This window comes from Clarias gariepinus, chromosome 25 (genome assembly GCF_024256425.1).
Source record: "Clarias gariepinus isolate MV-2021 ecotype Netherlands chromosome 25, CGAR_prim_01v2, whole genome shotgun sequence".
Classification (NCBI taxonomy): domain Eukaryota; kingdom Metazoa; phylum Chordata; class Actinopteri; order Siluriformes; family Clariidae; genus Clarias; species Clarias gariepinus.
This window is the reverse complement of record NC_071124.1, coordinates 2,510,297-2,527,307: the sequence shown is the minus strand read 5'-3', so window position 1 is coordinate 2,527,307 and position 17,011 is coordinate 2,510,297. Positions and strand designations below refer to the sequence as shown.

The 17,011-nt window shown below is 38.5% G+C and overlaps 1 protein-coding gene across 1 annotated transcript in view; it reads left to right on the top strand.

The window, feature by feature from the left end:
* The first annotated feature begins 433 nt into the window (after positions 1-433).
* cdh18a (cadherin 18, type 2a) overlaps positions 434-17,011 on the top strand; it is a 135,336-nt gene continuing 118,758 nt past the window's right edge. The window contains exon 1 of the mRNA XM_053487031.1: positions 434-619. The gene's annotated coding sequence lies outside the window, so the exon portion shown is untranslated. The remainder of the gene's footprint in view (positions 620-17,011) is intronic.

The window sequence follows — 17,011 nt, the reverse complement described above, 5'->3', positions numbered from 1 at the left end:
GGTTGTTGCTCTTTGGGGACCCTTAAATGTCTTATAGGGATCCCTAAGAACCCTGAATAAATACTTATGGACCCCTGAAGAGTTTTTGGTTTCCCTCCAAAAGTGTGTACTGTATATAGATTAAGGAAGTGTATTGTACAAACTCTTGCCTGTCTTCATAATGTCTAGTCCCAGTCTAGAGATTTAGCTGTTCATAATTGGAACTTGAAGGCTTCATTAAGACTGTGTAGTCTTTTTAAAGGGTTCTACCTGGACCTCTGGGAATAAATTATATCTGGAAACATGTGTGTCATTACTGCACCAATGAACAGAACATAATGGAGAGAGAGAGAGAGAGAGAGAGAGAGAGAGAGAGAGAGACGGGGGTGTAACTGGATGATACGCAGAGCAAACAGATGCACTGGATGGAAAGCAGGCAGAGCTTCTCTCTCTATCTCTCTCTTCCTCTGGTTTCCTCTCCATGTCATATCGTATCGTTCTTATCATCCTGCGAGTGTGATACACAGAAACACACACGGACGTAGTCGTGGACGTCGAGGAATCCCACGAGCCAGACGATCGTCTGTGTCCAGCTGGTCGTTTGCACATGGAGCTCTGACGAAAGGAAGAAAGTGAACAGGTAGGGCGCGTTCCTTTTTCCTCTCATGCACTTCCTGTAGCAGAAATAAGATCCTCTATTATTTCATTTTTTACATTTAAAAATAGACATTTTTGAGTTAAAATGTTAATTTGAAATTGCTATTTATTTACATTTTTAAATGTTTGAATTAGTTTATTTATTTATTCATGTGTATAAACGGACAGCTCCAGGGTTCTTAATTCTCAATTGCGTTCTTTGCATGTTGTGCATGTTCTCCACATTCTCCTTAATGCTCATCAGGGTCCTCTGGTTTCTTCCCGCCTCCTAAAAAACATGTAGGTCTCTTGTTGACTCTTATGTTTGATGATGGTAGTTTTGATGGACTGGTATTTTCATCTCTTGATGTATTTATTTTCCTGTGATTTCAAATACATCTGACAATGATGAATGAATGAATGATGCATAAATTAACGACTTATTGCCAAATAAAATTTCAGCCCAGATGTCTGCGAGCCGACTGATATAATGAGCTGTCACAACATCGCATCAAGCAGGAGCATAGGATTAATGCTAATGAACACGTAAATCTGTGCCATGCCGTGTTGACTGTAGTGTTGACGGAGGTGTTGAGTAACTTCAGAAAACAGGTTACAGGTTTTTGTGGATGGACATGTCTTCACCTGCGCATTCAGGTGATAATTGCGTTTATGAGATATTCGAAAAAAAGATCTGTGTTAAGGAGTGTGTAGATAAGGGTGTGAAAACGAAAATGTTGACCGCACGTGACGCCTCATTAGTCCGAAACTTTGTGAAACATTTGCAACACGAGCCGCGTTGTCTGCCAGCAAGCCTTCTGCTGCTCGAGCATGAAGCGAATTTGTGTCGACGCTGACTCCGTGCCAGGCGTCAGGCATCTGGCCTCGTCTCCAAGAGAAAGCCTTTCCAACAGGCAGGAAGCAGCTTACAGCAAGATCCCGGAGGTAGAACAGAAGCCAGAGCTGTTTATCACTTTCCTCTGCACTGGAGGACGATCACGAGCTGAGAGAAAGCGCTCATCACAGGTTACTTGTTAGCTTTATTGCATCTGTGTGAATATGAATAAAATTTTAACTTGAGCCTGAATCAGTGCTCATTCTGCTTTATGTTTAGCTGATTGCATGTTTATTTTTGATCTGCTCACGAGACACAGAGGTACCGTAAACGAATATGGAACAGGAAAAATGTTATGATGAGTAGAGTTTGGGGTTAACCTGGACAATCAGGGTCATTTGCGAGTAAAATAATCCTGATGACATTTGTATCTTATTAAGATTTTAAGCTGATATCTCACATAGTTCATATTAAACCCTAGGAACGCTAATGTTTTTGTTCATTTTGATGTGCTTTCCTGGTAATGGGTTTCCTTAAATAAAGAGATCAAACACTTATTTGTTTCCCATCTAGTATGGCTAAACTTACTTCATGCATAATATCTCCACAATTATATTAATAATAAGGATTCGGCTTTTGATATAAGCCCTGCCTTTGAACATGAATTGAGTAAAATAGAGATATTAATCAATTAAAAGTGTCATTTTTTTGTATTTAATATTGTCCTTGAATAGCATGCTTCACTCGAGCTGCTCTGCCTATCGTAGGCATTCCACTATTAAAGATACAGTAAGTCATAACCTTTTAACATAGCATCTAGGCCGATTCCTATGTCTGGTTCCTTATTATACACACAGGAGTAGCTCGACTCGCAACTACATTATCTGGAGGTACTAGTCCGACTAGACTGAGATGTTTGATTAAGTTTGATTTTAGTCAGATTAATACACTATTACCAAAAGTAACATCCAATTCTTAATCCATAGAGTTTAATATGATGTTGACCTTTTGCAGCTTTAACAGCATCAACTCTTCTTTAAAGGCTTTTCACAAGGTGTAGGAGTGTGTTTATGGGAATTTTTGACCATTCTTCCAGAAGCGCATTTGTGATGTTGGATGATAAGGCCTGGCTAAAAGTCTCCGCTCTAATTCATCCCAAAGGTGTTCTATTGGGTTGAGGTCAGGACTCATGTGCGGGACAGTCATGTTCTATCAACCTAAACTTGCTCATCCTTGTCCTTATGGACCTTGCTTTGTGCACTGGTGCGCCGTCATGAAGGGGCCGTCCCCAACCCATTCCCACAAATTTGGGGGCATGAAATGTTGTGCTGAAACTGATCACATCAGTTTCAATTCACTTCCACTTTGTTATAATGCCACTAACTGATGGTGGAATATTTAGTAGTGAGGAAATTTCACGACTGGACTTATTGCACAGGTGGCGTCCTATCATAATATTACGCTGGAATTCCTCTGAGCTCCTGAGAGCTACCTAGTCGTTCACAAATGTTTGTGGAAGCACTCTGCATGCCTAGGTGCTTTATTTTATACACCTTTACCCATGAAAGTGATTGGAACTTCTGAATTAAATGTTTTAGACGTGAAGGCTAAAACAACATTATGTAAACATACCGACTGACTAGACTGTGAACTAAATTTGTTGAGATCAATGGATTGTGGATATAGTCTTGTACAAGTTTTAGATACTTGTGTCCTGGAGTTATGAATGGTTTGGTGATAGTAAGTAGCATGAAGTTGTTTATTAAGAATCAGGATAACCATGAAGAGTATGGGACAGAAACACAATTCTATCTGAGACACACTAGACCAGGAGTGCTACGTATACAAGCATACCATAAGGGTCACATTACTTTACTTTTTAAAATTTCTAGTTTGCATTAGTCTAGGAGGGTGTTGAGCTGACAATCGATCACCACCAGATGGTGAGTTAGATCAGATGGTAGTGGCTAAGGTCTTTGGCTGGAAGATCTTCTCCTCCAGTGAAGCATCTTCTCCTTTCTAAGGGAGGCTGGAGACATTGAAACGGAATGGGTCATGTTCAAGACGGGAGGATTGACACCTGGTGTATAGAACAGGACAGTGGGCGGAACATCTTATGTCTAATCTAATAAAGCAACACCTTCAGGGGGAAGACTTGACTCAAAAATTAACAACATGACCCAATTTCACCTACAAGAACAGGACCGGACCCAGAACAGGTCCTGATTGAGCTTCGACTGAGTTTCAGTTGTGTTTCAGTTCAGTGTATTTTAAGATTAGTCATCAGGACATGACGCAAGGTTTAAGAGATGTTCCTACTGAGAAATCTAATCGAGAAACATGCCTTGCTTTAGTACGTTACAGCAGGCCTTGAGCTTTACCATCTGGTGCTAGCGCCACATGATGTTTATTCATGCTGTAGATGTCTGACTTTGTTATATATTGAACTTTTGAAAGAATGTGATCTCAGAGAGCAGAAATGTAAAGAAGTTTCCAGTATGGCGCTTTACCGCAAACAATCATGTATCGCTTTGATCAAGGTGTGATTTCTAAACCTGTTCTCATGCTACAACACCTGTGTACTTTTTCTCTCTCTATCTTTAACTCGAGCTTCAGGAAACAAACAGGGAGCTCACATTTTTAGAAGGTTATTTGGACATTTAAAGTGTAAATAGGAATGCAATTGTGGATCTGCTGAGCCTTTAAGGTCTCCTCGCTCTGAAGAATTTAAGCTTATGACATAATCTTTTGGTTAATTCCTTTAAATAAAAAACGTCTAGTTTAAAGGATTAGCTGGCCGAGAAATCAGGGAATGTTTACCTATTACATATATAACCATGTTTTCATAATAGCTGGATTACTGTTCATTTAAACTGTTGTATACTGGAAGTACTGGGATTCTTCATACTTCATCCGAAAAATCTGTGTGTATATGTCTACACCCAGTCCTGGTACCACTTCCAGAGTTCTTGCATGGTAATTCTGTTAGATCGTCAGAAATCATGTGTGTGACCTGCTGTAGCATCTGCAGCAGAGTTTCGAGGATCACAGAAGTGAAACAGGGCAGAAATTTAATCACACACTTATTTCCCTGAGTGGGATTGTAATGGAAACCCAATGCTTATGATTAATTAGGAAAAGCTCCTGTATTGTTATGAATGTAAAGTGAGAAGACTATCACTTAAAGGTCACAGGTCACAAAGAACACAGGTCTCAGAGCTCTTCCTGATGTGTGTGTGTGTGTGTGTGTGTGTGTGTGTGTGTGTGTATACAGATATACTAAATATCAGTTTCATACCTAAAATTCCCTCTCTGTTTCACTCCTCCCGCGAATGCATTGTTTTAGTGTTCATGTAAATAAGCTCCTGCTGTGCCACTGAGCTGAGCAGCAAAGCGGGGGAGGGGCTCTTTGTATATGAGGTCACATTTCATCCATCCATCTAGGAACCTCTGAAGTCCAACTATGGACCATGGAGACCAATGGTGACCGTCGTATTTATTCCCATCTTATAGGACCATCATAGGACATGAGGTCACATTGGGGGGACAATTAAAAAAAATTTTTGTTTAAGCCCTGGACAATACAAAAAATAGAGAAAGGACATAAATTAAAAAAAAATTTGGAGGGGGGGGGGGTTGTATACACTTCTACAAAATGCCTTTGAAATAATGCATGGCCTTTAAATCCTATTGAAGTAAGTTTGCTTAAAATTATATATTTATATTTAAAAAATAGTTACAACTGTACCTGCTCTCCTTTACAGCTCCACTTCCTTTTATCAGCTTTGTACTTTAAAGTCCCTAATAATAGTGAGCATGGAGCCCTTTAAACCTTTAAACCTCCCTAAAGCTCCCTGCCAGGCAAGTGTCACTTTGTGATTTTTTTTCCTTTACTCTCCGATCCTTATAAAACACTTGAGCGTCACAACATGATGTAGAAGTGTCTGGAACGAGCTCGGTAACTACCTGAGCTCTGCAGGTCACAGCCAGGCTGGTATTTCCTTCAGAGCACTTTTGACATGGTTTTACTTCCATGATGATGAAGGTAAAAGGAAGAACATTTACGTCGCAGTGCCAGAGTTAACTCTGCTTTCCGAGCCTTTTAGTCCGCTGTGAGAAGGTTTCATTCACACCGACTGAATTAATAAGTAAGAATGAAGACAGGAGCAAGAATGAAAGAAAAAAGGTGACAGAAATATAATCCACAACAAAGTGTTGAAGTGCCTTATTAAGTGGAGGCTTCGTCGCACAATTCCCTACATATGAGCTGTTTCTATGGAGACGATCGAGAATTGTAATGAGATTAGTATCATTGTAAACTTTTTGCACTTGTTCTGAGCAGTTACATCGAAATACCGCAGGCTTTCTGACCAATCAGGTATGACAACCCTGATGAAATGTCTCACCATAATGTCCTGCTTTATAAAAATACAGGATTTGTTAGCCCTATGTGATGATTTTATAATGGCATTATCAGCTATCCAGGTTTCATTCAGCTCCTTGAAGCATTTTTTCAATCGATCTCCCCGCCGTCTTGCTAAGCCATGTTTATTTCCAGCATAGTCACGATCCATTCCCGAAGGGTTCCTCTGGAACGTGCCTCTTGGCCAGACCAATAAGGAAGGAAAGAAAGAAAGAAAAAAAGATCAAATTAAGCAAACCTGAGCCCAAACAGAGCCTCCTGCTTCCACATGAGCATGGTGGGGCTAATTTCCACTCCAACACGGCTGATTCATCACTCCGTGGGGCAGCCGCTTCCATCACTCACGCTCTCGTTAATCGCCACTGAAGTTGGAGGTCTGTGAGTCAGTGCCAGAGTAAATACAGCTGCGTGGAAGAGGGTAATCGTCAGCAAGACGCCAGGGTTATGTGGGTGGATGCTAATCCGGAGAGGCAAAATTAAGACCTGCGTCAAGGTCAGGGCTTTGTTTTTCAGAAAATGAAAACAGGTTACAATGGTTTTTATTAAACAGACCTTCTCTACTTCCTCCATGGGAGTGGCTAGTTGTTGTCAAGAACTTCTTAACTGACCGTAATTAAAGATACCGGTTAGGTCTTGTAATGGTAGGTTTGTGCTAATGCTCCATTCTAATGTTGTAAAAGCTGGTTTTGGAGGAACAGAGACACAGAAACCCCACCCACTATTGGTAGATTATGTAATTAATGACCTTAAAGATACCTTTTATGGATACTTACTTCTTTTTAGAGAAAACATGAGTGGATGGTAAAATAATAAAGGAGAGAGTGGAGTGATAAAGCAGTGTCACTGTTTCCCCCCCACAGCTTCCAATATGAAACCTCCTGAAGCCTCCTGATGTTTTCTGTATGCGTTTTAGGGAGAGCACAAGGATGATAGATAAATACATTGAATACAAAACAGCATGTTTTTAATTACAATGCAGAGCAAATATTCAGGGTGCAGAAATGGAATAAGTGCTTGAGCCTGAGGCTAAACAACCACCGGGATATAAACAGGATATGGGTAATGGATTAATGTGTAATTGAATAAATCTTGGAAATTAAGCACCAGGTAGCATCACGTTAAGTATGTTTACGCAGATGTCCATAACATTCAACTAATAATGGAAATAAAAGAGCATGATGTAAAAACCTCAGTTGGAACAGTCTGACCCAAGCCAGCTCGGTCCAATTGAATGAGGGGTTGTAACGTAACGTAAATAATAGTCATGTAAACACTTGATCTGAATACAGTTTTAAGAAAAACAAGTTCTTTTTAAACTGAACAAAAGGTTTTACAAACTGATAAAATGGTATTAAAAAGCACAAATGCCTAAATTGTATATTAAAATTGGTTGGGTTATAGCAGAGTGAAATTTGTGTGGTGTTTTGCAAAATGCTATAACTCCACCTCCCACAGTGATGTCGTAATGGATAAATCAGTTTACAGTTGTGTTTGCGGTTATTAAATATGCAATTTAGCAATTAAAGATGAAGTGACTTTGAGCAACAACAAAAAAAAGTTATTACATTACACTATCATCAGTCTCGTCATTTACTAGTTTCAGTAACAGAAAATATGAAAATGGTATTTATCTAAATTTATCTCAACTGTTTTTTTGCAAATATTTGCCCCATGTGAAGGTAACATTATGTGTCATGACAAATTTGCGAAAGATAAATTTAGCTTCCATTCCTAATCTGTAAACTCTGTAAGAGCAAATAACTCTCTTTACTTTAAACTGCTGGGTCTCTGGCTAAGGATGGGGTTCTGATTGGCTTATCATTTAATGAATAGTAAAGCATCTAACCAATCATAGATTAGGCAGAATTCTTGTAACCAATCGAAATGCAGAAGGCGAAATTTATCAGAGAAGATGGGAAGCGTAAACTAATGTCAACTACTTTTTCTTCTATTATACTGTATTTTCATCAGATTACACATTTCACTGCGAGCAGCAACACTTTTTAAATAGTTAAGTTGGATTGATGAAGTTGGATCTTCTGTTCAAACAGAATTTCTTTGGTTTTGTGGCATAGCTAAGATGTTGGTTAAAATCTTAAATTCTGTTAAACCTTAAGAGGGAAGCAAATTTGCTGTGATTATACCCAGTAACTTTAATAATGCATGCTTATAGACATTTGCAGGCCGTGTTTACTAAACGAGTGCGACTGCATCTCCTGCAGTGTGACTCACAATCCCAGTACTCGGTTGGCGCAGAGTCATCTTCTCCTACAAACACTGATTCATCAACGCGTCGTTAAATCCACCGTATCCGCCACGACCCTGAGGAGGAAAAAGCACTTACTGAAGAAGAATGAAAACAAAAAGAAACATATGGACTCCGTCAGTAGTCACATTTGATATTGAGTTTTAATTCCACAATTTAAAAAGTGGAAGTGCTAGACGTCACGATGAGATGAATAACATGTAGGAATGCCAGAATTGAGGTAGTTTGTGCTTTCCTGTTGTTTTCTAGGTGTCTTTCACTCCGAATAATGACTTCATTTTGCTCCTTGTAACCCACTTTTTTCTACAGCACAAGGTTTTAGGGTTCACATATAAAAACACTGACATGGCACAAACAGCACCGAGTAAATCTGCCTGCAGGATGGAGGGGCAGGGATAAGAAGCAGCTTCATGCTTGTGATTTTTCAGCAATTTAGCCCTAAAAGCTGTTTCTCCATCCAAACCTCTTACTTAATTTAAGCATGTTGTAAAAAAAACAGTGGAAAAAACATGCAAATCTTCTATTATTATTATTATTATTATTATTATATTGGGGAAATTTTTGTTAAACTATTTTGTCAATATTTTCTCCTGAAGAGCTAGTTCGCTACCAACCAAAGGGCAAAAGCTAACATGATCACTAGCTCCTCCAGGACGAATGAGGAATATTACAAGAAGTACAAAAAAAAGCACAGACAATTCTCCATTTAAAAGGAATGCTTTTTAAGGTAACGACACTCGCTACATCACCATTGCCAAAGGCTTTACTCAAAACTTCTTGAAAATAGAAGTTTTGTGTGCATGTTTTATTTTTTTGTATTCGTAAAGTTAAAATAACACTTTATATTTAAAATAGCACTTTATAGAAGTCTTGGATATCTGTTCTATTTTGGCAAAGAAAAGCATGTACACCCTTAAACACAAAAGGGTCTAGCATCGAGCCATGAGGTATTCCCCAGGTAACCAGAGCATATTACAGTCTTGGTCAGTAAACCATGTGTGATGTCTGAAGATTGGTAAATGAGATCCAAGGCTAGTACATGGCTAGGTAATGAACACTTCTAGCCACTTATTTAGCACAGAATGCTAAACAGAGCAGGGTCTCATCCATAAAGTTCTTCAGTATCAACTCTAGGCCAAAGGATTTGCCTTTGACATTAAGTGAGACGCGTCACATTTCCTGTCTAAAACATGATGCGCTCTTCATAACAAATCAAAACAGCAGATACACCTTTGCTTCCTGTCATCCATTTCCTCACCATCCCCTTTCTGCTTCATATGACCTGCATACAGTATAAACGGCCACAATCTAAGATGCTCCTTTGAAATATAAGCCTGTCAGTTCTTGACTGCCAAATGTCATCAGGTGCACCACTACAGCCACTCTCTTAAACATGGCCAGGGGAGAGCACAGCTCTGGATGCTGGGAAATGAGCAGGGGGGTGATGAATGGCTGTGATTAGCGACTCGGAGCATGTGGCTTTATGGTCCAGCGGTGCTGCCGTTATCACTTAAACCTGAGGCGAGCCGTTTTATCGCGGGTCTGAAGGTTCAGCGAGGATTGACCAAGCTATAAAGGCCACTTATGTGTTCAGGTAAAAAGACAATTATTTTCTCTGAAAGCTCACATTTGGCTTTTGTAGCATCACTGGGTGTCATGCAAAGATTCAAAACGATGTCAATGTGTTCTTGGGGATGTTTGTGTTTTCTGGGAATTTAAATCTTCGCAGGTATCACAGGCATTTCCAAGTGCATTCTTAAGGATATCGATTAGCCCTAATGCACTAACAGATAATGGTAAGCTCTAAAAGGAAGCCATTAACTCACAAGAGTTTCTTAACCATTTTTGGCCAGTAACACTGATTCCAAAAGCATTACGTATATAATTCAAACTGGTTATTAAAAGAAACTACAACACTACCACTTGGAAGCAACAACCACTTGATTAGCAACTTTATTATTTATAGGTTATAGTTAAAATTGGCCAATTTATAAAATACATATATTCAATATCGCTACATGGATTTGAGCAAAATTACAAATTCTGGTAAGTGTGCCTGCTAAACAGTTAGTTTATAAGCACCAATTAACCAAATGCTAACCCCTAGCTTGCTTTGGGATTGCTAGCATTTTTTGACTTTACGCCTTAGCTTAAGGCATCTTGACATCCGTTATTATTATTTTTTTTATTATCTCCAGCACATACAGCACATACCACAGTTCCCCTGGTGCATTTCTTCTTGTTTTCTCATCCATTTCCAACTTCCACACCATTTTTTTTTATTCTAAAAATGTAAAAAGTCACCACCCTAGCAATAACACATGCTACTTTGCCATATAGAGTGTACGTCTAAGATTAGCTCGGGAGTTTATTCCTGTTAAAAGGTATTATTGTATTTTTCCATGTACATTAGAGTGTGTATATATGATGGAGCACTCCCTTGAAACCTTTTTCCAGCTGGCTAGATGGGACTTTGCAAGTGTTGTAACACATCTAATGAGCATCACTGACATTTAGGCTTAGGAGTTCTCATAGACCCTGACTGTAACATGCTGTTCATTTTTTAAACGATACTAAGCCAATGTGAAAGGTTTTGTGCACCTAGCCAGTTGTTTGTCTAGCCTGTCTGGTAGCAACACCATTGCCGATGTCTAAAGGCTTTATATAGCTTGCAAACTTCTGTAAACATTATGCTTTATGACTGTAATTGATGTGCTAAAATAAACTTTATTAGTCTATTAGGATTTACAGCTTAGAAGGATCGTCCATGTGCTTCGATATTATAGATGGAAAATATAGCATGAATGTCAATTCTGTAGCTTATTTGTGTTGTAAGTAGTCACTGTCTATAGTATTAGATGCATACACCAATTACGTCCATAACATTATTACCACTGACAGGTGAACTGAACAACTGGTGACAGTGTCATGGGCGCCCAAGGCTCACCCATGCCTGTAATGACCAAAGGACTGCCCATTTAGTCTGATTTCACAGAAAAGCCAATGCAGCACAAATAAAAGGTAAAAGTCAATGATAAAACTCACCAGAACACAGAGACCAGGGCCCCTGACCTCCAAAATCCTCAGATCCCAATCCAACTGAGCGCCCATGGGCTGCAACAGACAAACAAGTCGAATTTACAGAGGCTACGTGCCACAATCTACAGCGCGAAAGGATTCGGTAAAGAGGACCAGGGGGAACCCAAAAAAACAAGGTGGTTTTAATATTATGGCTAATCAGAGTGAAATGAGAAGACAAACAATCCAATCATGCAAATCTCTTGTAAAGTTTTTTTCTTGAACAAGTTATATTATTATAAATCTTTTCCTGTAAGTTTACTGTTGTTAACATACACCTCAAACAATACCTTACATAAAAAGTAATATTTAAAATGCATGAATGTTCTTAATAGCAACGTTTATTTTTTTCTCCTCATGCTCCAAAAGAATAAGAGCCAATGCCAAGCCAGCTGTGCCCTCTGAGCTCTGACAATAATGCATCATTACCCAAGGTTAGAGGTTTTTAAATTGCACCCAAAACAATGGATGTTGCATGTACGCTGCAGGTGAAGGTTTCTCAGCTCGGAGGCTCACGGCGTGACACGGCTTAGCGGATAGCTCTGACCCTGACTTCTGACGAAGACTGAAAGCACCTGGAGAAATCCGCGGCACCCCCATTAATTTCCAATTTACAGCTTCCTGATTATACAGCACTGCGGGGGCTGGGGGGAGGGGGGGCAAAACTTTCATTTAGGCTAGATGAAGTTTTCTGACAGGCGTTGATCAAAGGGCTTGGCTCAATACGCTTATTAGCGTCTGGCAGTTTCCCTTATATGAACAAGTGATCTTTAATACAGTATGAACACGCAGGATATGGAAAGCTGAATTAGATCATTATTATATCGTCCCTCTTTTTTTTTATTAAAAATCAAATGTTAAACATATCCCTCCAGGTAAAATTGTCAACATTCATTCAATGCAAAATATGATTATCATGTGCGCTAAATGCCAAAAATGTTTTTAATATATTTCTAATGTTCTGATGTAATTGTGATGAGTATTTCTAACCCGATTATTTAACTCACCTTACCAGTCATTCGACTCTTTCAGCTTTATCTCTTCTGATTCATGATGTTTTGCCACAGAGGACAATCACATGCAGTTTGGTCAGATAATAATAAAAAAAAAAAGCCTTGGTTAGTTCTAATGATCAAAACCTGACTGCGACCCTGAGCAGGATAAAGCATTGACTGAAGATGAATGCATTCTCACTAACAAAAAGCACAGGTGTGTTAAAGAGATTCCTGTGAATGCATTTTGTTTAATGAGAAAAGCAAGAGTGACAGCATTGTCTATACTTACAAAAGAAAAAGAAAAAACAAAAAAAAAGTAAATGGCTCGTACCTTACGAGTCGACTTTTAACGTTGACTCATAGAATAACTCACTTAGGATGAAATGTTACAATGCTGAAACTTAGGTTATAATAAAATCATATAACACTAAATGATGAACAGCAATCTGAGCAAATTAATGAGGTGAAAAAAATGGTGTTTATATTATCAGGCTTTATGTAAATGGCATTATACATTAGAAAACTAAAATAACTGCCAATATTTCAGTTTAAGTTTGTGCTAACATTATGCCAGCTGCAGTCAGTGGTGGGAGGAGCATAAGTCCTGTACTTGAGTAAAGATATCCCAGTTCTACTTGTGAAAAGTACAAAGGAAAGGTACGCACATTCAAATTTACAGTTACCTCAGCATATGAACGAACCGCCTAAGAATTTTCTAAAATGTTGCATAAAATTTGCCATTATCAGTAACAAACATAATGAACTGCGGGACGACTACATCGCGCATGCGTCCAGGAGCTGTTTAAAACTTGTTTGCGTCAGTGGAAAGCCAAGTAAAGCGAGTTTTATATTTTTTGTGAGTTTTTGTTTTGCATTTTGTGCAAAATTTAGTGAAGACATAGCCCCACAATAGGTCACAAGAATGTCATCAAGGACGGTAGCAAGAAGAAAAAGGAGCCGCTTTCAGTTTGGTTTCAAATTAGCCGGTGCCAAGAGGATTCATAAATTAAGGTTAAGTGAGGTTTAATGTCTATTTACTTTATATTAGAATTAATTTACATGGCCTTTCTAAATGTTTTGATTGTTTTTATATGCAAAAATATGATTATAGTGTTGAGAATACATAAAAATATATATGTAGTAATATGTTTGGGTGGCTAGAACGGATTATCTGCATTTACATTATTTCCTATGGGACAATGCGTTTCCCAATACAAAATTTCACCTTAAGAACTCACCTTGAGAACTCTCTCTCTCTCTCTCTCTCTCTCTCTCTCTTTCTCCCTTTTCTCCGCTTCTGATTTTGAACACCTGCTACATAAGTGAGGGTTTCATGGGAATGTAATTAAATACAGTATTACTGCTTATACACTACATGTAACAGTGGGTCATGCGATACCATGCCGAAATTAAGTTAACTAAAAGTATAGATATTGTAAAAGTGCTGTGCATCGGAGTAGAGTTAAAGGAAAAAGTATTGTATACTCTAATGAAACTCCTCAAGTAAAGTAGAGATATGTGGAATATGTACTTAAGTACAATAATTACTTTAAGTACAAAAAATTGTACTTAAGTACAATTAATTACCATCAGAGGTGGGTAGTAACGAGTTACATTTACTCCGTTACATTTACTTGATTAACGTTTAGATGTTACAGATGTCTCGTCCAATCAGCGGTAAGCATTTCATTCGCAAACTATACCTACCTTTTCCGGTTTGTATCGGACTGGCCGAGAAGTGCAATACAAATTAACAAAATGGAAAAATAAATAACAAATTCAAAACCAAATTTAAAAATCCGAAAACAAAATAATTCGTTTTTCATTTTGTTAATTTGAATGGCACTTCTCAGCCAGTAAGATATTAGTTATTTTGTTTGCTATTTTGTTAATTTGTTTTGCACTTCACAGCCACCGTAAGCTACGCTTACTTAAGAATTTTTTTGTGCTTTTTAACCCACCTCTGGTTACCAAATTTAGTTACCCGTATCTCTGCTCACCAGCCTCCCTTTATTCTCTCACTCACTCATCTTCTATACCGCTTTATCCTGTATTCAGGGTCGCGGGGACCTGGAGCCTACCCCAGGAGCTTAGGGCACAAGGCAGGGTACACCCTGGACAGGGTGCCAATCCATTGTAGGGCACTCACACATACACACACTCACACACTACAGGCAATTTGGGAATGCCAATTAGCCTAACCTGCATATCTTTGAACTGTGGGAGGAAACCGGATTACCCAGAGGAAACCCACCAAGCACGAGGAGAACATGCAAACTCCATGCACACAGAGACGGGAATCCAGTCTGGCTGGGAATCGAACCCGGACCTTGAAGGTGCAAGGCAGCAGTGCTAACCACTACACCACCCTGCCGCCTCCTTTATTCTCTGTTTCTGGCAAATAAAACAAACAAAAAAAATCAATAAATTTAAATGCAGCTTACTGACAAATTGAGAAAGAGAAAAAAAAACATAAATTCTTTTATGTTTAAAATGTCAATTTTACATAAATCTTACACAGCTATTAACAAGCTGTTACTATAGGAACAATAACATACAAGAACGAGTGCATTAATATAAACTTGCACTACTGTCAGAGCTGCCGTTATAGAAAATTAATCCACACCTTCTGACCAACAGGAATCCATCAGGACTGTAGAGTGAGTGCAGAAACCTTGTAGAAACATGCTCGCTTCAGATAAATAAATTAAAAAGACCATTTCTGTGCTGAATTCAACTTGTAAAGCATAAACCCGCAGACCCGTGTGGATTTTCTAAACGACGGCACACATGCTCATCACCTTCGAGCCATCTGTAAATCCAAAATGGTGAATTTCTTAAATTATTCCTGAGCCTCCCCTTTGTTAATTAAGTGTGATCACACCGGGGGGAAAAAGTTTCTGGTTGAAAGTTAAAAAGAAAAATTAAAACACCACCTAAAGTTATTTATCGTACCACGTGTCAAACACCACGTGTCAAAATGCTACCTCAAAATATATACAACAAATGTTCTGTAAATCTAAATCTGGCTTCGTTAGTTAGCGTGTGAGCTGGAACATATGCTGAGCACTTTTACAGGCTCGTTAAAACTTCATCGTGTTTAATCTGAATGAATGAAACATGTATAAAGAGAGAAATAATAAACTGTATAAACCTTCATTCCTTCTGAAGATACGAGATACGAACAAGACGCGACAGCCACCATGCTTCTTCCTTACAGCATCTACCTTCAATATTATTATGGGTTATTTTGTGTAGATTAATGACACCATACCAAAGTTACTCTGTGCATCTGGGTAAAAAAAAAAAAAAAATCTTATACATAATATGAGGGGTGTTCAAGTCAAACCAAGACTTGTGATTAAATTTTCTGGTGAATGAAGGCAAATGACATTTACAGAATGAAATCGATTGACATTTACAGAAGACTTTAAACACAGCACAGTGATGAGACTCACAACAGAATGGATGTTTTAAAGAAATGCTCGAAACCCACTACAGTCGTTTCCACATGTTTGGACCAGTAAAGGAGTTCTTGGGAGGCCGGCGTTTCAGATGTAAAAGGAGTTTGTACTCTTAAAATTGTGTTGTTATTCTGTTGAAAAGTCCCACCATGACTCGAACTACCCATGTAAATAAAGAAAAAGACAGAACCCCCGCTGTTCTGCAGCTGAGTATTGCTCGGCGCTCTCTGAACCCTGAGATTAAGTGAGGTTTGAAAGATTGCTACAATTTCCCAGTCTCCAACTGGAATTATTCCAATCTGGGAAAGCGGTAAGAGGGAAATGACAACGCGACGCTGGCAGCAGGCGCGAACACTTGATCGAAAAAGACCACGGACATGATAGTAACTCAACAAATAGCACAATTTAATCCTTTTATCTTTTATTTACTAAAGTGGAAATTTTCAACGTCTGCTCTATTTCCTGTTTCGCTCGACTCTCTGTCTGCGTCTACGACAAGCACAAGATCTGGATGATTTCCTTCCTGTTCCAAATAAACTGTTTATAAACTGCGACCCGAACTGAACTCTTGGTAGAAAATCTGTTTTTTTCTTTCTGCACGTCTCTCATAATAATCTGATCCAAAGTTATCAGCATCCACAGAGCGAGTGTCGAGGTTTAGTGCGAATTTTAGCATAACAATGAGTCCCGTCAGCTTTTTAATATCACCGCTTGTGATTTTAATGATTTTTAAATTATTCCCGTCTCAGCAAAACATCATCCGAGTGTGTGATTGTTAATAAAGGGCAGTGAGAGGGAGAGATTGTAATCACTGTAAAGTCACTCACCGTTTCATGTTTGATAAAGTTTCATGAATAACGATGCACCGATTGTCTGGAAATCATCTAAAATTTCTGAGGAATATTAAAGCATTACTGAGGAGAGTCCACACCCTGCATCACTCTCATCAAGGTTTATCTAAAGTGCTGGACTTTTATGTTTATCTGAGTTTTTACTTGTACAGTGGTTTTATTGACTGATTGATTGATTGATCTCTATCTTTATTATTATCTTCACCTAATAAGGCGTTTTCATTTTTCCCCCATACAGGGACCTTTTTAAAAAAAATGCTAATAAACAAATAATTAGGTAGATAGATAAATAGATAGATAGATAAATAGATAGATAGATAGATAGATAGATAGATAGATAGATAGATAGATAGATAGATAGATAGATCTGACAATCAAAATTCTGTCCTCTTTCCTTAGTTTTTTTTTTTTTATCCTGTCTCATCTACAATATGAGTTTTACTCCGTGACCAAATTATGCACGAGATATTATGAAAATGTCAGG